Here is a 24,524-nt window from a genome sequence, read left to right as displayed (position 1 = left end):
TGTAGGAGATCCAAGTTCTGTTGCATATGCCTGCTTAAGAATCATCATGTTCTTTTCTTCTTAGGAACTTTGTTTCTTTTGAATGTATCTAAATGTTTGTGTGTTGAGTCACTCAATCTAGGAAACCTATGTTGGGTAGCTAGAGCATTGATTTTGTTTTTACAAATTATATTATCTACTCTGTTTGATTTGAATTCTAATCCTTTAAGATTGTTTCATTTATTTTCAGTGGTTATTTAATTCTGTGAGTTAGTCAAAGTCTTTGATAAAGTGACAGTTTGGGTTCATTTTTTATCTATATGTTTGAATAATTGGATATTATTCAAATGGTGGCCTCATTAGCTTCTTAATAGATGGGTTGTGTACTTGCTTTCAACAATCGTAGAAATTCTAAATGTGAGAAGAAATTTGGGTTGCCCACTCCTGTATGTCTTGCCTCCATCTCCACCTCCACCTCTTCCTTTTGTTTTCTGTTGTTTTTTCCTTCTTCTCTTATTTGAATATTTTCGAAGTGACTCAAAACATTTCTTGAAAATAAAGGAGAAATGTCTTATTTAGCTTGTCTACCTCTTGTTTTGGACTTCTCCTAGGAGTAAAAACAAGTGTTCGGTCCAATCCTTATTGAAGAGACAGCTGCAGAGATTGAAATATAGTTTTCTTGAAAAGCTTTCTTACAGTTGGTTGACACTTATTTTGTCTCCTCTGCAGTGTAACCTACACTGAATGGGCTGGAATATTTTTATTGGTTGAATCAATATACAACTTGACTTGTTTATAGGTGTGGGTGAAGAAACCGGTCAAGCTACATCTAACTCTGGATTTTTCCAATCCAGAAGATTTTGCAGAATTATTATGTACCTGTATCTTATTCAACTGAAGTGTAAAATAATTATTGGTCTTTGTCCTTTTTATTTTAGCCTGTGCTTTAGATGTTTCTAATCCTTACCTTTTATGCATCTTCACATGACATGATACATAATGATATGCTTCTTACTTGGTGGCTTTTGTTCACATAATTGTTAAATTCTGAAATATTATATCAGGATATGTTGTTATTGAGTGGATAAATGGGTGATTAGATTAAAATGTATTTTGCAGATCTTGTCTGTTGTTGGGCTTCTTCAGGATGAACTTGATCCTATGGTTTCTGTCATGAAAGTTGAAAAAGCTCCTTTGGAATCTTATGCTGATATTGGTGGCTTAGATGCACAAATTCAATAAATTAAAGAAGCTGTTGAAATTCCTCTTACTCATTCTGAGCTGTATGAAGATATTGGAATTAGGCTTCCCAAGGGAGTTATACCATATGGGGAGCCTGGAACTGGGAAAACTTTACTTGCCAAGGTGAGAGTGTAGCATGTGAATTTCCATAACATGGACTTTACAACTTTGCCCCACACATTAGTATATCTACCAGCATTTATTATGAGTAAATAGAGAAGAGAAATGAGAAAGGATGTTTTTATTGCCTGTGCACTTCTTCTTTACCAATGGATGTCTTTTTTTAAAAAAAATTGACCTTCTATTATTACAAATTTACAATCTAGATGGTGGTGGCCAATTAAAAAAAAAAAGCTTAACTGAGTTTCACTTAAGAATTGGAATTATCTTTCTCTTGTGGGTTTGCGACCTAAAAGGTTTTTGCCATCCAATTTGTGTTGCATGGTGATCTGAATGTTGTGGTATCTGCATTGGTTATTGCAAAGTCCTAATTTTTGTACTATTTATGAATGCTTAATTTCAGGCTGTGGCTAACTCAACTTAAGCAACTTTCTTGCATGTTTTTGGAAGTGAGTTGATTCAGAAATATTTGGGTGATGGCCCAAAACTTGTTAGAGAACTGTTTAGAGTGGCAGATGAACCTTCTCCTTCGATAGTCTTTATTGATGAGATAGAAGCAGTTGGCACCAAAAGGTCTGTCGATGAGAAATAAAATTATCAGACTATTCTATCTGACCAATTTTAGATATGATGCTCATTCTGGTGGTGAGCGTGAAATACAGAGAACCATGTTGGAATTGCTGAACCAGTTAGATGGTTTGGACTCACGGGGGGATGTTAAGGTCTTGCAACCAACAGAATTGAAAGCCTTGATCCAGCCTTGCTTCGGCCTGGTCGTATTGATAGGAAGATTGAATTCCCGCTGCCAGACATTAAACATCGTATTTTTCAGGTTTGTTATGTTTCATGAACAAATATAGGATACTTATAGAACACCGGTGCATGTTTTTGTACACTTTGCAGGTTCTTGCTAAATTCTTATTTTCATGTTAATTTCTTTAGATACATGCCTCTAGAATGACGCTGGCCAATAATGTCAACCTGGAAGAATTTGTCATGACAAAGGACGAGTTCTCTAGAGCTGATATCAAGACAATCTGTACTGAATCTGGCTTGCTTGCTTTAAGAGAGCGTAGGATGAAGGTGTGTCACATATTTACATGTAAAATTGTATTCTTTTATATAGAAGGTCATTGTTAGATAAAGCTTTTGTTATTACACTAATATTATCAGCAATTGTTATTGTGGTCTTATATACCTTTTGTTTGGGATGTATACATGCTTTTTTAAATGGATATTGACTTTTGAATGCCAGTTGTCCATACCCTAGGGATTTTATGAATTTTTCCTATGTTCCATTAAATGTTCAGAAATTGATCACTTAAAAAGTTAACCACTAAAAGACAGGAGAACTTTTCATATTACCTCTCCTATTCTATAAAGGTAACTCATTTCTTTATAATTTAAATGTGATGGTTCATGTAAGCTGTATTTAGTCTACGTTCTCCATTAGATTGCTTTTCAGATTCATATTATAAAGCTGTATTGTCCAGATGACTTCTTCTGACCCCAGTTATAGTTTCTGGTATGTATTTTATAAAGCCACTAATTTACCCGAATGGGGGTTCCTTGATGATTCAAGTTCTTATTACTTCTCTTTCTTGGGGCAAGAGGATCATGACCATTTTAGGAAGCTAAATTTTGCATCAATCTTTATTAGTGTATCATTGCTTTGGATAAAACTTGTTATAAGAAGTAGAATAAAGAACCGGAAACGATCATTCTTTGGGCTGGATGTAATAAAGTTATTTACATGTTGAGGGAGATTTACTTACAAAAGCATATTGGAAATTTGTTCAAGTGACATTTTTGGTGATCTTTGAACACTCAAGTCTATGCTTCATGTTTTCAAGTCTAAAGGTCTACAACCAGGTTTAGAAGCTCGGTCGACTTCTGGTCTTGACACCTTGTTGCATTGGTATCTCACCAGTTTATCGGGCAATATTCCAACCTTTTTCACACATTATCAGTAAAAGATAATACAAAAACAACACCATTTGGTATTAAACCATATGATCCATATAGGTCCTTACTCAGGCTAATTAAGGTTTATCATAGGCTCTAAACCTCCACCAATGTGTCTTAACAGTGGTTGACCGCTGAAACAGTTTGTCATGCTGCTAGAATAGAGATCCTCTTCTTCCTCCGAAAAAAAAAAATGGAAAGGAAAGATACTTCTTATCTATTTTGTTCCCATTTCTTATTACAGCTTATCTCTGGTATAGAGAAGTGATGTGGTGATGCCTTGGCTCTTGGAAATGTCATGATCTCGTCTTAATTTCTGATTCTCTGTTCTTTGTTTTTCTTTTCCCCATTCTCTTTCATAGCCTTGAGAAGTGAGACAATTTGGGAGAGAATCATTCAAGGCCCTACATAATGAAATAAAGAAAAATTCAACTTAAAAAGTAAAATATAAACTAAATAAGATCAGTTCAACGTACAAGAATATGGTTTGGCTTATAAGTAAAATTCTTGCTCTTGGGCACATGTTGGATCATATAGTTGATAAGAAAAAATACGAATAATTCAAAACTAATATTGTTGATATGGATTATGATGGTTTTCAAACGTTTGTTTTAATCAAAGGTTTTTCAAACAAGATCATCAAATACTTGAATATTTTCCTTGGCTTGGTGCATATTAAGTTTGACAAATCTGATATGGTAGGGACATACCCAACAAATGGAACATTAACTAGTCTTCTTTGAAGAGACACTCTCACTTGACTAGTTTGAGTTGGACTACACGTCTTTAGTGGTTGGATTGGCTAGTTGAATTTGACCTGCATTGGATTGAGAGTTTAAACTAATACCCATTTGCTTTATCTTGCATTCCCAAAGTGCCCTCAGTTACATATCAAAGTAATTTGTAGCTACATCATCTTACGCTCAGCTAACTCATGCAGACTTCAAGAAGGCCAAGGAGAAGGTGACGTTTAAGAAGAAGGAAGGGGTGCCTAAGGGACTATATGTGAACTATTAATTCGCTTGCCTCATAACATGAAGGTTTGTCTCATTTGTCGCTTTTGATTATCGTGATTCTCAATATATTATTTTTAGATGTTTGTTTGTGGACCTTGATAATCACAAATTGGATAACAAAAATGGTTCAACATAAATACTCTTTTGAGAAATATTGTGCATCTTAATGCCCAAGTTGTAATCATATACCTTTTATATAAATGTGTTGTGTTTATATGCTTTAAGAAATCAAAGAACTAATTACAGAATACCCCTTGTATTTAACTACCTTTAGCATCTCGGTCCTTATGCTTTAAAAAGTTTCATTGGCATCCCTATAATTACGAAAATAAACATTTAGGTCTATTTACCATAATGTTGTTTGTTTTATCGACGGAAATACAAAAACAAAAGACAAAAAGGTAATTTTAGCATTCTAGTTGACGATGGTGGATGACGTCGGTGGTGGCGGATGGTGGCATTGTTTGGGGTTGCGAGTGGCTATTGTGGATGAGGAGAGTAGCGGTGAGAGGTAAGAGTGCCTCTGCATCGGCATCGGCATCGGCATCGGCGTCGGCGTCGGCGTCGTTGGCATTGTCGAGTGGCTAAAGGGCTGCTCAGCATCTGCATTGGTGGCTCTTTCTTCGCTTGGCAATTGCATCAGCGTTGACGTAGATGCAAAGCGGTGTCGCTCTGCATCTGCGTAGGCGTCGACGCAAATGCAGAGTGACCGACGTAGTTGCCGAGTGACGTCGCTATGTATTTGTGTCGACGTCGATGCAGTTGCCGAGTGACGTTGCTTTACATTTACGTCGACATTGATGTAGTTGCCTAGCGACATCACTTTGCATCTGCAAGGGTCGTCGATGCAGATGCTGAGTGATGCCACTTTGCATCTACGTCGGCGCGACGTAGTTGCCGAGCAAAAGGGCCATCGATGCATATGCCGAGTAGCGTCACCTTACATCTGCATCGGTGACCCTTTCCCCGCTCGGCAACTGCGTCGACGTCGATGTAGATGCATAGCGACCCTTATCTTTCATCGTCGTTCTCCTCATCCACAATAGTCACCCGCGGCGTTGCCGTTTGCCACCACTGACGTTGTTTGCCATGACCAACTGGAACATTAAGAGTACATTTTTGCTCTTTATTTTTATGTTTATATCGGTAAAATTAATGGTGTATGGGTAAATTGACTTAGATGTTTCACTTTCGTAACTATAGGGATGCCAATAGTTTTCGTCTCTCTTAATTCACTAGATTCATTTTGCCTTTAGGTACAATTGCTCACACTTCAAGCAAAGACTATTTCCAGGTGACTTTGATGCCCCTAAGTCGGAGCTTAAAGATCATTTTTATCTTTATCTTTTTTGCTTTTTTTGCATGTTTCTTTCCTCTCACCTCAATTATGTGGATTGTATTATAATTATTTGAATTTATTATATTTGCACATTTAATATTTGGGATTTGCCACATGACGAAGATATGATTGAATGTTTCTGAACCAATTAAGCTTTTACCTTATTGTTTGATGATTATACTCAGACGTCAATGATGGGAAATAATTCACATAATTGACCCTAAATAGTTGGATTATAGTGTTTTTGTTGGTATAATGTAGTTCAAATATTGATTTAATTGTGTCGAAATGTTTGTCTTGATAGCGCTAAACCATTTTGACCAAATTTCTGCATAGGACAAGTAGCACATTTAACATTAATATCCTGTGGAACTTTATTTTGTTACGGGGAAAGGATTTTTGGTTACATGAAAACATCATGAGGTAAATCTAAAACTGATATTCCTGTAAAGTTAGGAGTTTAACAATGCAAGCATGCTACGTGGTTCTGTTCTTGGATATTTGGAATCTACATATTCATATAGCAGTAGTAAGATCTTATGATAAATTACCATTTCTGAAATTGTATCTAATTAGCTCTCATTTCCATGAGACTGGGTGTATACCCCATCAGTAGAAAGAGTTTTGGTTTGTACTCATGATATGCATGACTTTAGTTACATTGATATCAAAGAAAGATGTAGAATGTCAAAAACTAGTAGAATGGACTGTAAGATTTCTTGTGGGTTAATTTATGGGATGTTGTTTTGTTTAGACCGGTATGAGATGGGCGATGTTTAGCAGTCTCTGAATAGATACGTGGACCCCCCTTGTTTTGGGTGTTTTGATCTAACTTATTAAAAAAAAAAACTATTTATTAAATGGTTTAGAATGCGAGCCCTCTTTGCCCACTAGCTGCCTGCTATCAGTTGTCGTCGCGCATATGCTGCTCATAGTGCGCACCATATGCCACTAATTCTGGGTATGCTTCCTCCTCTTTGCTTTCATCTTCCTTCCAGTGATTTAAAAAGCGCTAGGCGCCAAGGTCCAAAAACGCCTGAGGCGCTAGGCGCTCGCCCGAGCGAAGCGAGGGCTAAAATATAAAAATATATAATATAATTAATAAATATAATTATTTAAAATTTTAAATAAAAATATGCTATTAAATTAAGAAAATCTAAGATACAAAATCACAATGTCACATTAACAAAAAGTTTTAACATTCAAAATAATAAAATTTTACATCAAAGTCATTTATCATAATCAATATTATCGTCATTTTCACACAAATCATCTTCATTAAATTTGTCTTTTTCCTCTTGTCCTTCGACTTCTTCCTCTTCATCAAAATATGTTTAATTCTCTATGTCTTCAATAATAGCAGGAGCCGAGCTTAATGCTTTTGCACTCATTTTTCTCTTTGTCATCTGTCTTATATATGTTTGTAATTCTCCAGCACCTGAAGCTCTTGCCACATCTCCTTATGTCAATCTATCATCTTCAAATACAAGCTCGTCTTCGGCATCTTGTAAGTTAGCACCCATTTTTCCTACCAACCACTCATTTGAATCATCAATATCTTACGATGAGATTGAATCGATTCTATTTTACAAATCATGATGAGCCTTCAAAGCTTAATTATACTTTATGTAAAAAAGATCATGCAATCGTTGATGTTCCAACCGATTTCTTCTCTTCGAGTGAATCTGTCATGTCATATAATTTAAAAATATATTAATATATCTATCTAAATAAATTAATTAATTAAAATAAAAATATTTAGTGATCCTTACATGCTCAAAGACACTCTAGTTTCGCTCACAACCCGAAGCACTAAATGTCAAACTAAGTACTTTGATAGCAAATTGCTATAAGTTCGGAGTGAAGTTTCCAAATAGACTCCACCATTCAGCTACAAAATTTATGTTATTATTAGCAATAACATAGTAACATAATATATATGAAATTAATTATATCAAATTATTAATACTTGGAGACGTAGTTGTCCTGGATCGAACGACCATTGGAATTCCAAAAAGACCTTCGGTATTTTTATATAAAGATAATTCATGAATAATCTTATCTTGAACCTCAAGGCTGGGAACTAATCTTGCAACGCACTGATATAACCGATCCAAAACTTATGCATCAAACCCAACAGATTTAATTTTATAAAAGAATTCAGGGTTCAAATAATATCCTGCTGCATGTAAGGGACGATGAAATTGACAATTCCATCTTTCATCAATTATTGTAAAAAATTTCTCATATTTTTCTTCATTTTCATTAAAAAACCTTTTAATCGTCTCCTTTGTTCTATCCATAGCCTCATAAATATATCCCATTACAGGCTTATTTTCATTATCCACCAACCGAATGACTCGAACAAAAGGGCTCATTACCTTTAATGTATAAACTACATGATTCCAAAAGGATGGCATTAAGATGATATCAGTAGTCCTCTTGCCTTTTGCTCTTTTTGCCCATTTGCTTGTCACCCATTTCTCAGAGGTAAACATGTTTCTCGGATTATGTTTTTGACGATGCACACTCTGTAATGTCAAGAATGAAGTAGCAAATCGGGTGACACCATATCTCACTAATTCTTTATTCCCTATAAATTCTCTCATCATATTCAAAGCCCCAATATGATTATAAAAAAATCCAACAACAAAAATTGCCCTTTCTAGGGTTTTCTTGATGTCTAAGATCTTTCCAATATCCTCCAACATTAAATTAATACAATGTGTTGCACATGAAGTCCAATATAAGTGTTGTCTTTTTGTTTCAAGCAATTTACTTGAGACAAATGATAACAAAAATGATAAGACTTAAGAGTTTAACACATTTAATTGAAGATAAAATAATTAAAAATTTTAAAAGATTAATATTACCAGCTAATACATAGTTGCTTCCATTGTCGATTATGATTTGAACGATATTTTGTTCTCTAATTTCTTTCACGAAGTTGTCAAGTAAATCATATATCTTATCTCAAGATTTTACAAAAGATGAAGCATCTATTGACTTTACAAACATAGTCCCTGAAGAACAATTAACCATAAAATTAATTATACTCCTGCGCCTCCTGTCAATCCAAATATCTGACATAATAGAGCAACAATGTGTTGCCCATGATTCTTTACGACCCTTTAGTAAGTCATTTGTATAATTCAACTCTTTTTGCAACAATAGAACTCGCATCTCATAATATTAACTTGGAGGTTTTAATCCTACACTATATCTTCCAATAGCTTCAATCATATCCTTAAAACTGTCTAAACGAGTTGTAATAAGGGGAAGACCAGCCTGATAGAAGAAGCGAGCAATGTGCTGAATTGTTCTTCCTCTTATTTTTTATCACAAACATCACTTATATTTGTTTGTCTAAATTTTGAGCCTCCTGCTTGGCCTTGTTGTTTCTGGGATCCTTGAAACATATATAGATCCATCGGTCCTTTTTTACCATTTTTAGTACTCATAACTTCTTTTTCTCTTTTGTCGTATACTTTTTTTCCACTTGAGTTAATACTCATAAAATAATCTTCTTCTTCGTCCCTGAGATGTTCAACATTGTCTTCTGGTAAATTCCCATAAGATTCATTCTTTTGTGTCTTCTTTTCATTCATATAACTCAGCAACTCTTCTTTTACCTCAGGTGGACACTTTTTGCAAGCTACTGCATTCTTGAAATTTCCTACTAGGTGTTGTTTTGCACGAAAAATACCACCTCTAGTAGTCTTATCGCAGAATATGCAAGTCACTGCATTAGGATCTTTCGGATCCTTCAGATAATTATAACTCAATGCAGGATCTTTTTTTGATGCTATTGGAGACTTTATTGAGTTGCTCTGTATACTTGCCATTTATCTTGAAACCTAACAATAATTTCAAATAAATAAAAATTAATAGTATTAAAATCAAAATAATATATTATTAATCTAATAAATACAAATACTATTATTACTCTATTATTAACAGTATACAGTATACTGTTAACAGTATATAGAAGGAGAAGAAGGAAGAGGAGTGTAAGGGGGTGCTGACTGAGAAAAGAGGAAGCGGCAGCGGCGACAGCGGCAGCGAGCAGCGGTGAGCAGCGGGAGCAGGAGTGGGAGTAGGAGCGGCGAGCAGTAGGAGCGGCGACAGCAGTAGCGGTAGCGAGCAGCGACAGCGGCGAGCAGCGGGAGCGGGAGCGGGAGCGGCAACGAGCAGGGTTAGGGTTGGGCAGCGACAACTGATATCAGTTTTAGTTGGTTCGATTGAACCAACTAAAGCACCAAGACCGAACCAGACCTAAAATCCTGGTTCGGTCGCCTGGTTTAACCCAGGCGCTCGCCCAAAGCGTCCAGCGCCTAGGCTCAAGCGAGCACCCAAGCAGCACCTCTTTGAAGCGCGCCGCCTGGAAGTGAAGCGAGGCGCTCGGGCCTTGCCTCGCCTCGCCCGAGCGCCTAGGCGAGCGCCCAAGCGTCTTTTTAAATCACTGCTTCCTTTACCACTTTCTCCACGTCTTTCTTGTTTCCCTTCCTCTTCCTCCACCATCTCATCTTCTTCCTTTCTCTTCCTCCTTTCTCCTTCTCTTATCCTTTTATCTTCCTCCTCTTCCTCCATCACCTCCTCTTCTTCCTACCTACTTCAACTTCCTCCTCTTTCTCCACTGCCATCTGTGCCTTTCTCATCTCCTTTTTCCTCTTTGAGTCTTCGGTACATACTAGTGTACAACATGTCGATACACATACCAACTCGTACATATCGGTCTGGCTAGGGACCGATACCGGTGGTCATACGAGACAACAATCCTTGGGTTACTTAACAATGATGTTAATGTGAACAATTATTCTTGGGTTTCAATACAAACAAATGCTTAAGAGTTAAGAAATTAAAAGCGTGAAGGATGTTGAGAATCAGGAGAGGGGAAAGATGGTCGCAATATTTTCTTTCATTGGTAATCTTTTAAAGTGCTAATAAGTAATAACTATATATTTCATGCGAGATCGTATTCTACTCTAGGATTTATTTGAAGCAAAAGTATCTTCTTTCTTCAAATCCTTGCTTGGCACTTGTATTTTTGCCAATCTAGCAACATCTTTGGAAAGAAGTTCTTAATTTATCTAGTTGTTTTGTGTCACCATTCAGTATTTTGTACTCTTTGCAGTGTGATTGTTGAAGCTTTGAAAATGGACAGTCTGCAGAAAATTTGCTCATCATTGGAGCCCATTCTTCGAAGAGTTGTAAGAGAGCTTAAAACTTATTCCACACCAGAGTTTTCTTAAAATCATTTTCCAGCATTCTATGATCTGCCAATTTAAGTTACTTAATTTCATTAAAGAATTTGCACTTGAAGAATCCACAACATGCCCATGTTATCATTTCTCACTTTGATTTTCCAGTGCGACATCTGATTATTGTATAAATACATCTTTGACACCATTATTTGAGATAATACATTTTTTAACTAGTTTGTTTGTGTACACAAGGAACTTATTCAATCAAATAATAAAAGAAGATAAGCTCTATTTTTTTAATCTTGATTAGTATTTATAGTTAAGTCATGTCGTGTTGACTTTCTATGTAAATGATGTTTGTTTGGAAGAATTTGAGTGACACCTCTAAATTACATGTGTAATATACTATAGTTAAATTGCTCATGTAGCAGATATTTCTCTCATCTTGAGATTCTATAGAGAGAAAGAGATCTGCAAAAGCGATTGCCTCTTGTTGGTGACTGACAACCTAAGTCCTTTCCTATTCATTGGGATGCTAAGTCTTCTCTATGAGTGGTTTTCAGTCTCTAAAAATTGCATTCGGCTAATTTGTAAATCTATCTATAGTTTGGTCAGATAATTAATGCTTAAGATTGTTTGAATCCTTTTATTCTTAAGTTAGTGTAAAGTATCTCTTTCTTTTTGTCTGATTGCTTTGGATATTTGTTGTGATTTGTAAAACTTCATTTCTTTATTCCGTAATTGTGTTGTTTTCTCATTCTGTTGGATGTTGAAACATGGCCCCTAAAAATTATTCTCGATCTTTTTCTATGACATTGATAACTCACCTTCTATGAACTTTCAATTTTTTGGTCTCGAAGTTCTATATTCTGAATGGACCCTATTTATTAGTAATATCTGATGTTTCTTCTTGACAATCTGATGCTGTATGGTGCTTCATTAGGTCAGTGAAGAAGTTGAACGAGCCTTAGCAAAGCTAAGTCCTCCAAAAATTGGTGGAAGGTAAGACATATTATGACATCATACATCATGAATCAGATGGATTCTTTGAGAATGAACTTATTTTGGATTTTTTTTCCTCTGCATGGAATTATAAGTGACTAAGATGTTATAACCAAATAGTTATGTTGCCATGCTTTCTGATACAATCTTTCCGGTAAAATATCTGAAAGCATGTCAAGTTTCTTGTGAACTTGTTACAGGCTGCACAACAAGTGTTTAAATTTAATGAAATGAAGGATGGTTGAGACAGATAACAGCTGTATATTATGATTTTTAAATTGTTGTCCTAGAGTCTGATGCTAGAATTTTAATTTATGGTCATTCTGCTTAACAGATTGTAGTCTATTTTTCAGAAGATACTATAGACATATATAGGCATGATGTTATTTTCCTACCGAGAATTTTATGTATCTTATATTAAAAGGAAAACAAAATTATTAACATTTGCTTGGTTTAGCAAAAAAAGCTGCAAAAAGTCATGCAAACACACTATGATTATGATTTTCATACAATCTTTATGATTATACAAGCGGCACTGTTTCTTCATCCCTTTGTGACCAAGTAAGCTGTCTTTTTAATCTTGGACTTTTAGATTTTGTTTTGTGTGCCACTGTCAGTATCAGATTGCTTTGGGGAGACTATAGTAAATGAAGAGTGCATTACATCACAAACAGCAATATGAAGCAAAAGTCTGCAAGGTAATAAGTTATAAGAAAACAGGAACAAACTTTTCTGTTACAGCAGAAATAATGGAGTATGACGAAAGAAGTGAAACATGAGGAGAACAAAGAGTAAGTTATGACTGGGTTACCAAATTTGTTTGATGAAAATGCATTCTGTAAGAATGATCTTTGCTGCACATCTTTCTGTTTTAAGTCTAACCACATACTGTTCCTATAAAAGATAGGAGTCCTTAGGGATAAAAGTAGGTCATAAAGGTAGTTGACCAAATCGAATAAAGATCATAATCAGAAAGTACCCAATCAATTACAAAAATTTCATAAGTGGAATACAACTAAATAAGCTCATGTCTAATGATATCTAGCTTTGTGAAGATGTTCTAAAGTTGTGATAATATTGCCTTGTAAATTGAGAATAGGCCAATTAATCTAATTAACTCAAACAAGAATTAATAGAACTCTGCACAAACCTAACTTTAAGACTTGCTTTATCATATTCAAGCCATTCAATTTCAGTCCATCTTGTTAGTCTTTGCTTGTTAGTTGTGATGTTTCCCAGTAATTGATGTGCACATCTAAGAAAGATTATTTCCTTCAGTTTGTTGCTTATTGTTTGAAGAAATATTAGCTTCATTTTTATCTTCCGATAGTAAAGAACTGATTCATCATCTAGCCTATAAGAAGTTCACCAATTCATCTTCTAGCCTATGAGAAGGTCATTGTTGCAGCATCATTTCTCTGAGGGGTAGATTTGGTAAATTTCCAGATTTAATAGTTTTAAGGGTATTCTTGGAATCATCAAATTTCAGAATTGGTACTGCAACTCAGCCCTGCCACTTGGACATATGAGTTATCCTATGCCTAATATGCATCTTTGACTATTTATGCTTGTTTCGATTCCTGGATTAGGTGCTTTATGAATAAAGACTAGCATTATTCAAGAAGGCTTGTTGTTTTGCTTCAATCTTCTTGTTCTCCAATTTATCAAGTTTCCCTCAGTGTTCACAGTTGGTGGGAAATTATGGTTTAACCAACTATGAAAATTCTTTACATGAATAATTTCTACTTATGTAATACTCTTTTAGGATCCTTCTGAATTCAAGAAATGCAGGTCTTCACCGAAGCAAATTGAAGGTCCTGATGGAAGAAATCTCCAGCTTCATTTCCGGACAAGACTATCCTTATCCCATTTTACTGGAGGAAAAGTAGAAGGGGAACAGAGAACTGAAATTCATGTTGTGTTGATTGATGCAAACACTGGCCATGTTGTTACATCAGGACCTGAGTCATCTGCAAAACTAGAAGTTGTAGTCCTTGAGGGTGATTTTAGCAATGAAGACAATGATGATTGGACAGAAGAAGAGTTTGACAGTCATGTAGTGAAAGAACGCGAAGGAAAAAGGCCTCTTTTGATTGGAGACTTATACGTCTCATGGAAAGAAGGTATAGGAACCCTTGGAGAGCTCACATTTCCAGACAATTCTAGTTGGATACGGAGTAGGAAATTTAGGCTTGGACTGAAGATTGCTTCAGGTTTTTGTGATGGTATTCGAGTCCGTGAAGCGAAAACAGAAGCTTTCACTGAAAGGACCACAGAGGAGAATGTAGGTCAGCTTTGCACTATCTTTGGTTTCTTTTTCTCCATTTACCTAAGTTTTCTTTCTGATGTTTATAGTGGACAAGAAACACTATCCACCTGAATTGAAAGATGAAGTCTGGAGATTGGAAAAGATTGGTAAGGATGGTTCATTGCACAAGAGATTGAATAAATATGGACTCTTTACAGTTGAAGACTTTCTCAGACTTGTTGTTAGGGATCCCCAGAAACTCCGCAAGGTAAGTTTTTGGTTTTCTTGTTTGCTGTAATGAGTCTCTTATTTCCTCCACTGTTTGTGGATCTAATTTACTTCACAATGTAGGTTCTTGGAACTGCTATGCTGATGAACACTATCGCAACTGCTATGCTGATGAACACTATCTTCTTGACCTCAGCCAGGTTTTGATAGTCGCAACTGCTATGCTGATGAACACTATCTTCCAACTCTATTGAATGTAAGTACATTAGATCATTTTGCATTTTGGCTTTCCTGAGTAATAGCTTATCTTGGAATTTTATAGTATCAATAACCAGACAGGACATTTCGACATCCTGCAGATGGTGGATCCTATTGGAATTGCCAATTGGTCCGTAATACATGTTGCTTGGTCTGAAGGAAAGTGGCATCCAAAAGCATATCGAGCACAAGATGTCACTTTTGAGCTCCTGAAGAATATTTCAGTAAGCATTCTCTCTTTCAAAAATTCATACTTTAGAATGTCCAGATGCCTCTAAATTCTTATTGGCTGATATGGGTTTTGTTGACAGTCTATTGATGAGAGTTACCATTTCACCAATGATGAGAAGGTAAATCTTTTAGAACTTGTGTTCGTATATGCTGATTCTTTCGTCGTTCACCTTTTCCTGATTTGCTTTCTCTATAGTTGTCACAATCATCGAAAGAACATCAGATTAGGCAAAAGTAACTTAATCTTTGCAAGCTGACCGCCATGTTCTATAGTTTTTCTTTTCCTCCGAGTTACTTCAGTATATTCATGTGCTTAGGTTGAACGAAGCTTATAATAGGAAATTGGAACATGTTGCATATATCCATCTAAAATTCTTGTATTTTTGTCGTAGATAGTGGTAAGTGGTAGGACTTTGCAAGAAAATGCTTGTTCTACATGGCTATATCAACCAAAACCTTTAAAATACTATGTAATCATATAGAGTAGCATGATACGTGCGTGAGGCACAGAACAAATATGGAGGGATTGATGACCTACTATCTAAGCCTTCAGAGAAGCTAATAAAAAAATATGCGGATGGATGAAACAGAACTACTCAATTAGAAGCCGGTATGACTTGTAAGAAAATAATCATGTCTGTTGAAACAAGTCAAATATTTTCTCAGCATGTTCACTAGTTGGAGGATTGAACTCCAAAGCACCAAAAGCATCTATTTTCATTTTTGTTTAGATAGTATTATTTGGTCCTTTACTATCTCTTACCCATTATGCAAATTCTGCATACTAAAAGGTTAAGTCATGCTTAAAAATAATAACAACAATGGGTTACAAATCGTGGCAAGCATGTATACTATGTTGGAATATCGGATAATTGTTCAAAGTGATCGACTATGCAGTATTCCGAATAATGTTACTGTTGAAGCTATTAAATAATTGTTTAATGCCATCGACTATAATAATCTGGTTAATTCATGCCGAATCATAACTAATACTACAAGAATTTCATTTTCTTTCCATGTTTGACTTGTATTTATCATCACAAAATCTTTGCTGCTATCTGTTTTCAGTTAACAATTATACAACACAATCCGGAAGAGAAACTAATCACTCAAACTTGAGTACACCAAATCTGCTATTTAACTGTCCTTCCAGTGTTTTATAATCAAAGACCAACCTCAACAGTAGTATTGAGTTCTTTTTGTTTATATCAATCATGTATTTATTTATTTATTTTGCAGAAAGTGGTGACAGCGAAACCTTGTTTGTGGAATGGAATGAAGAGACTTTGCTACTTGTTTGCTAGGAAATTTTATCCTGAAGCTCTTCACAACCTGATGCAGTTGTTCTCTAATGACACCCTCATATGAGACACATCAGCAGGAACACCATTGTTTGGTCTGGTTGTGCCTCCTGACATCACATTGTTGAGTCATTTGCTCCATGAAATCCCTGCCAATTCTTGAACTCAAGCCACCTCATTTTGACACCAAACTCCACCATGTAGCAGCAGAAGATTGTTGGAGGCAATTGGGATGACTTGAATCTATGTTTCTCTCTAAGTAGGGATGAGGTGGATACTACTTTATTTGATGGTGCACTCCACCCAGTACTGGTCTTCTCTCTGTTTTGTGTTTTCCTGGTTATTTGATCTCTTGAGCAGCAAAATTTTGTTAGTCCATTTAACTTTATAGAGTGCTAAATTCTTTTGTAGAGAGAGAGATTATAAAACACTTTCTTTGTGAAGTCTTTATGGCAAATCTCTTATTCTTTTTTTGAAAGAAAACTGAAGCACAAACAGAAGTGAATAATTTGGTTAGCAGATTCATAAAAGATGTCATTAAAAAAACTTAAACAATGGAGAACAACTTAAAAGTTCTGAACTTCTAAGATCTGATCTCAAACACAAGCTATATGGTATATTGTGAACATAGTGAATAACAATTATTATGTAATGGATGTTAATACGTACAACATACATATAATGTTATGATGTATAAATCAAATGTAATGTTCTATATCACATTAAAATATGACATAATTTATAAATCATACATAAAAATGATATAATAATGTTTAAAATAATAAAAATCTTCTTGGGTTTGGTCGGATACTATAGTAGATTTGTAGAAGACTTCAAAAATAGCAGCACCATTGATCATACAAAAACATATATAAAGTTCATATAAAATGATAAATGTCAACAAAGTTTTTAGGAATTGAAGAAGAAATTAACCGATGCTCTTATCTTAGTGATTCCTTGCTTATGCATCTAGGCAATTAAAGCCTCGTAAGAAGAACTATCCTACTTATGACTTAGAGCTATGAGCTATCATTTTTGCACTGAAAATTTGGAGGCATTATCTCTATGGACAGACTTTTAAAATCTTCACAGATCATAAGAGTCTCAAATATATTTTCGTACAGAAAGATTTAAATATGAAACAAAGAAGATGGTTGTACTTTCTAAAGAATTATGATTTTAATATCAACTATCATACTGGGAAGGCTAATGTAGTTGCTGATGCCTTAAGCAAAAATACCTATAGTCTTATAGCCTATATGAATATTTAAAGAAATTTTATGATGATGGAGTTAGCAGACTTAAAACTTAAACTTTTATCGGAGACAAATAAAGGTTTTCTTACGTGTCTGATGACACATTCATATTTGGTGGAAAAGGTTAAATAATGTCAGAAGGAAGATACATATATTTAGATGATAATTAAGGAGATAGCTCAAGGATTTAGACCCAAATTCCTCCAAGCCGAAGATGGTTCTATTACATTCTATAATCGACTTTGTGTTCCGAAAGCCATCTAATAAAGATTTAATTATTGGAGGAGGCACATATATCAAAATTTAATATCCATCCCGGGACTACTAAGATGTGTTAGTTTGGCAAGTCCCATAGTCCCACATCGGGAAAATCAGACTTGTTGTCTCGTCTTGGAACTATAAATAAGGGCCTGAGCTTTGATGTTAGACACACCACGAGAAGTACCACAGACACCACAAGAAGTACAGCAGGCATCACAAGAAAACCTGCTTATGGTTTGAAGTCTTTTTGTTTAGGAAGCTGAAGGTGTTTTATGGCCTAGGAACATTTCCTAAGGCATTTGTAAGTGTCCCTTTTTTATAGTAGTAATTTGCTCCTCTTTCTTCCGTGGATGTAGGTCAAAGTCAATTGACCGAACCACGTATATCTGGTGTTCTGGTGTTTTGTTTGTTCTTGTCTCGCTTTTATTTTTTCCGCTTTATTGTCTTTGTTGTGTTGCCAAAATTATCCTTTGGTAAATATCCTGGGGCTAGCTCTAACAAACTGGTATCAGAGCCTGGTTCTGGGATCTTTTGGCAACGATGACAATAACAAAGATTGTTGTCGAGAAATTCGACAGAAATGTCAAGTTCGGCATGTGGCAACTCAAGATGGAGGCCATTCTGGTTCAAGACGGAGTTGATTTGGCACTTCAAGGTGCTGAGAACATTCCAGATGGTACGTCAAAGGAAGATCTTGCGGGTATGGATAAGAAGGCCCGATCCAGCATCATTCTAAATCTCTCTGACGAGGTTTTATGGGAGGTAGCTACAGAGACTACGGCTAAGAGCATGTGGGACAAGCTTAAAGCCTTGTACCTGAAGAGGACAGTGGAGAATCGTCTCTACTTGAAGCAGAGACTGTATATGCTTCGGATGGTTGAAGGTACATCTATACTCTCGTATCTTGATAAGTTTGATTCTTTGGTTATGGATTTGGAGAATATAGATGCAAAAATTGATGATGAGGATAAGGCTTTGTTGCTCTTGTGTTCTCTTCCCCAATCTTTTAAGCATTTCCGTGATACTTTGATTTATGGAAAAGAAACAGTTTCTTATCAAGAAATTAAATCTGCACTGAAATCTAAGGAGCAGATAGACAAGAATATCACTGGGGAAAGTAGAGAGAATCAGGCTGAGGGTTTGGTTGTTAGGGGGAGAATGGATAAAAGAGAATTTGACAGTAGTAGATCTAAATCTAGATCTAAATCCAGACCTAGAAATTTAGAATGCAGATATTGTCATAAAATGGGGCACATTAAATCTGATTGCTTTAAATTGAAAAATAAATTAAAGCAAAAGGAAAAATTTGTTGAGAAAACTATTGAATCCGTTGAAGCTAGTGTAGCATCTGATGAGAATTTTGGAAATATTTTCTTTGCTATTGATGACAGGACAAAGTCTAAAAATGAATGGATTTTAGATTCAGGTTGTTCTTATCACATGTGTCCCAATAGGGATTTGTTTTCCACATATGAATCTTGTAATGGTGGAATTGTTTTGATGGGTAATAATGCCGCATGTGATGTTGTTGGTAGAGGAACAATTCGAATTAAAATGCATGATGGTATTGTGAGGACGCTCACTAATGTTAGACATGTTCCTGATTTGAAAAAGAATCTCATTTCTTTAGGCACCCTAGAGGCCCTTGGGTGTAAATACACAGCTGAAGGTGGAGTTATGAAAGTTTCTAGAAATGCCCTTATTGTTATGAAAGCTTGTAGGTCTGGTAGCTTGTATATTCTGCAGGGAACTACTGTCACAGGTTCGGTTGCAGTTTCGTCATCATCATTGTCTGATTCTGACATCACCAAATTATGGCATATGCGTTTGGGTCATATGAACGAAAAAGGTTTGAGCATATTGAGCAAAAGAGGTCTACTTTGCGGACAGAGTACTGGGTCACTGGACTTTTGTGAACACTGCATTTTTGGAAAGCAGAAAAGAGTCAGCTTCAATTCTCCGGCAGTTCACAAAACGAAAGGTACTCTTGACTATATTCATTCAGACCTTTGGGGTCCAGCTCATGTTCAGTCTAAGGGTGGTGCTAGGTATATGTTGACTTTCATTGATGATTATTCCAGGAAAGTTTTGGTTTATTTTCTGAAGCATAAAAATGATGTTTTTCTAACATTTAAACAATGGAAGGCTTTGATTGAGAAGCAAACAGGTAAACAGATTAAGCGGCTTCGAATAGATAATGGCATGAAATTTTGCGAAGGTGATTTTGAAGAATTCTGCAAAAATGAAGGAATAGTTCGGCATCGCACTGTTAGGATGACGTCTCAGCAAAATGGTGTGGCCGAACGTATGAACAGAACACTCTTGGAGAGAGCGAGGTGTATGATCTCAAATGCAGGGTTGACAAAAGACTTTTGGGCAGAGGCGATTAATATGGCCTGTTACGTTGTCAACCGCGCTCCTTCTGCAGCACTTAACTTTAAAACTCCAGAGGAAGTTTGGTCAGGTACTCCTGCTGATTATTCTGATTTTAAAATTTTTGGGTGCCCAGCATACATGCATGTAAATGAAGGAAAATTAGAGCCTCGGGCTAAAAAGTGCATTTTCCTTGGGTATGCTTCTGGGGTGAAAGGATACAGATTATGGTGTCCTGATCCCAAATCCCCAAAATTTATAATCAGTAGAGATGTTACTTTTGATGAATTATTTATGCTATCTTCTAAAGAGGAATCTACTAGTTATACAAATGATAGTGCGCAGAAGTAGGTGGAGCTTGAGATTGGTAGTTCAGATTCTTTTAAGTCGAACTCTTCTACTCAAAGAATGCCAGTAGGTGGTCCCGAGTCTACTGACGCAGATGATCCAGAGGAAGAGCAATATTCCATAGCCAAGGATAGACCACGGAGAGATATTCGACCACCACAAAGATATGCAAATTTGGTTGCATATGCTTTGTCTGTTGCAAAAGAAACAAGTGAAGTTGGTGAGCCTACTACCTACTCAGATGCAGTTTCTTTTGATAATTCCGCTAAGTGGTTGATTGCTGAGGGAAAGGTCCTTGTTCAGAAAATTTATATGAAGGACAATCCAGTTGATATGCTTACGAAGCATGTTCCGGTTTACAAGTTCAAGCAGTGCTTGGACTTGGTGTTCATTGTTGGTGATTGCCCGTTGGGGCTTTTGTGAAGAAGGTGGAGCAAGTTTTGTTGGGACATGCCAAGGTGGAGATTTGTTAGTTTGGCAAGTCCCATAGTCCCACATCGGGAAAATCAGACTTGTTGTCTCGTCTTGGAACTATAAATAAGGGCCTGAGCTTTGATGTTAGACACACCACGAGAAGTACCACAGACACCACAAGAAGTACAGCAGGCATCACAAGAAAACCTGCTTATGGTTTGAAGTCTTCTTGTTTAGGAAGTTGAAGGTGTTTTATGGCCTAGGAACATTTCCTAAGGCATTTGTAAGTGTCCCTCTTTTATAGTAGTAATTTGCTCCTCTTTCTTCCGTGGATGTAGGTCAAAGTCAATTGACCGAACCACGTATATCTGGTGTTCTGGTGTTTTGTTTGTTCTTGTCGCTTTATTCTTTCCGCTTTATTGTCTTTGTTGTGTTGCCAAAATTATCCTTTGGTAAATATCCTGGGGCTAGCTCTAACAAGATGTATCGAGATTTACGTCAAAACTATTGGTGCCGTGGTTTGAAGAGAGATATAGTAGAGTTTGTTTCTAAATGTTTGATATTCCAACAAGTGAAGATAGAACATCGAGTACCTATGGGGAAATTGCTTAGGATTTCGATTCCTGAATGGAAGTGGGAGCAAGTCATTATGGATTTTGTAACAGGATTACCCAAGACTGCGAAAGGATATGACATAATTTAGGTAGTAGTAGACAAACTTACTAAATCTGCTCACTTCCTCCCTTTTAATAAGAAGTATTCATTGGATAAACTAGCAAGCTTATATATTAAGGAAATTATTCGGGTGTCAATTAGCATTATCTCAGATAGAGATCTAAGGTTCACCTCTAAGTTTTGGGGAAGTTTACAAAAATCTTTGGCATATAGTTAAAGTTTGATACAACTTTTCACCCCCAAACTGATGGCTAATTTAAAAGGAGAATACAAACTCTTGAAGATCTCTTAAGAGCATGTACTTTGGATTTTGGTGGGAGTTAGGATATGCACTTATACCTAATTGAGATTTTTTATAATAATAGTTACCATTCTAGTATACAGATGGCTCCATTTGAAGCCCTTTATGGAAGAAAGTGTAGATCACCTATATATTGGGATGAGATAGGAGAACGGAAGCTTTTAGGACCTCAATTAATTCAAAAAGATACTGATAATGTTCGAATTATACATTAAAGATTATTAACAGCTCAAAGTCATCAGAAAAGTTATACAGATCGAAGGCGAAGAGATCTAGAGTTCGAAGTTGGTGAGCACGTCTTCTTAAAAGTGTCGCCAACCAAGGGAGTTATGAGGTTTGGTCAAAGGGGGAAGTTAGCCCTAAGATTCATTGGCCCATTTGAGATCTTATAAAAGATCGGTTCTGTGGCGTATAGATTGGCATTGCCCCTAGCTTTGGCTAGTATCCATGATGTATTTCATGTGTGTATACTTCGAAGATATATTAGGGATCCATCACATGTCATATCTTACCAACCTCTACAACTAAGAGATGATGCTACTTTTGGAGAACGACCAACCCAGATCTTAGAAAGGAAAGAATATATTCTAAGGAATAAAATTATACCTTTGGTAAATATTTGTTGGCAACACCCAGACCAAGAGGCAATGAGGGAAAGAGAACAAGATATGCGAGAGTAGTATCTTCATCTATTCTATTAAGGTGAGCTAAATTTGGGAACCAAATTTTTTTATAAGAGGGGAGAAATGTAATCAAATCAAATAATTAAGTTAGTAATTAATTTTTTTCCTTACTTGCCATTGTAATTTAGGAAATATTAATCTCTTTCCTTATTTGTTAATACGAATTAGGAAATAACTATTAAATATTCCAAGTAGGGTGATATCATGTTAGTATATTAAATAGAAATAATTTATATTAAATAAATATGAAAATAAAATAAATTTTTTTTAATGGAGACTCACCTCCTCCTATTTAAGGGGAGGGATTTCTCTCTTTTGTTTCTCACTTAGCCAAACCTAGCAACGGTAGGAACGAGGAATTACACCCTATTGACGAGAGGTAGGTTTCTATACCTTTCTTGAAAATAAAAGTTTTAGTTTTTATTTTGATTCTTTAAATGTTGAATGTTTTGTAGTTTGAAAAATATTTATCAATTCTTTAAATATCAAAATTTTTATTATTGCATTAAAGTCTATTAACTAAAGTTTTTATAATGTTCTTTAGTTTATTTAATTTTAGATTTAAATAATTTAAAATTTTACATATTTCATGTATTAAATATATGATATTTCTTGGCATTACAACTTGCATTTAATCTTATTTGGATTAAGATTTTTGTTAAATTAAAATATATTATTTAAAATTTTTGATATTCTTTGATCTGAAAATTCAAATTAAAATGTACTATTCTGAATTATTTAAAATTTATTTGACTAGAATATTTTAAAATTATACATGTGTTAAAATTTTAATTTTTATTTGAATTTAGAAGGTTATTTTCTTGTATTAAAACTTATCTTACAATTTATCTTTTAATGGGTTATTATATTTTTTTTTTTTATATAGTTGTTAGTGAATATATGTTGCTGTATGAAATTTGATATGAATTGGATTGAAATTGCTCACAGGCCCAACCCATAGGTTAGGCCATAACCCACTAGCAGCCCGTAAGCCTAACACAACCCAATGGTCAGGCCTTGGCCCGTAGGCTAGCCCAGCCCAACCATCATGGGCGATCACATGCGACGCACATGACTAGTCCATGGGCCTGGGCTAGGTCAGTCTTGTGTGATGCATGTGCTAGTCATAGGTTCCCAGTAAGCCAATCACGTCAGTGATGACACGTGTGACTTGACACGAAATTTTTTTGATTATTATATTTATGGCATTTATCATTTTATATTGATTATTGCATATATGCATGTATATATTGTGATGTCCTTGGATCTGTGAAATGGGAATCGGATCGTGATGAGATCACGATAATGAGATCAATTCACCTTTAAACACAGATCCTAAATAATCTCGGTTATAGGTTACTCGAGAGAGACATCGAGATAACTAGATAGATTAGTGTACTGTATAGCCGTCCATATGATAGATGTAGCTAGACTTATAGCTGCTCGTGTGGGGACACTAGGGATACAATACAGGTGCTCATTGGAAAATGAGTTCATAGATTGATCCACTTACGGAATGCTGGATGGTTGATAATGCCTTATTGTCAGACAACGATTTTGTAGTCCTAATGGTGTATCTAGTCTTTGGACTTAAAACACCAAGATGTCCTGTATGAGTGCTCCATTCTTTGATACCAGACTTATAGGTTTGGATGTCTCAGATCTAGTACAACCGGTCATTGGGAGTGACAATCGACCTTACGAGGGCTAGTGAGTGTCGATAGAAGATCACCCACTCTCAGCGTCATGAAAGGAATATCCCATGTGTTCTTGCTCAGGCAAATCCCTGGCCAGGGTCATTCGGATTGAGAGAAAAAGAGTTCTCCGGGAGAATCTGATTAGAATGAGACTCGAGTAGAAACCGTATGGGTTTGACAAAATCATACCCGGTATATGGTCTCTGGGATATTCAGATGGATGAGAGACTATAGTTATACGGTAACTGAGGACAGACATGTCTAATGGATTGGATTCACATGTATCGTCTGGGGACTACGACGTAGTGGCTTAGTACGTTCGTAGTCGACGAGTCGAGTGAATTATTATGGAGATAATAATTCAATGAGCGAGAAGAAGTTCT

General features: G+C 35.8%; 2 pseudogenes; both read left to right on the top strand.

Moving 5' to 3' along the window:
- On the top strand, window positions 1–4,323 carry LOC135629259 (26S proteasome regulatory subunit 4 homolog; annotated as a pseudogene).
- Window positions 4,324–4,747: 424 nt separating this feature from the next.
- On the top strand, window positions 4,748–14,600 carry LOC135629258 (calmodulin-binding protein 60 D-like; annotated as a pseudogene).
- The last annotated feature ends 9,924 nt before the right edge of the window (window positions 14,601–24,524 follow it).

This window comes from Musa acuminata, chromosome BXJ3-1 (assembly GCF_036884655.1).
Source record: "Musa acuminata AAA Group cultivar baxijiao chromosome BXJ3-1, Cavendish_Baxijiao_AAA, whole genome shotgun sequence".
Taxonomy (NCBI): domain Eukaryota; kingdom Viridiplantae; phylum Streptophyta; class Magnoliopsida; order Zingiberales; family Musaceae; genus Musa; species Musa acuminata.
This window is presented reverse-complemented; position numbering and strand designations above follow the sequence as displayed.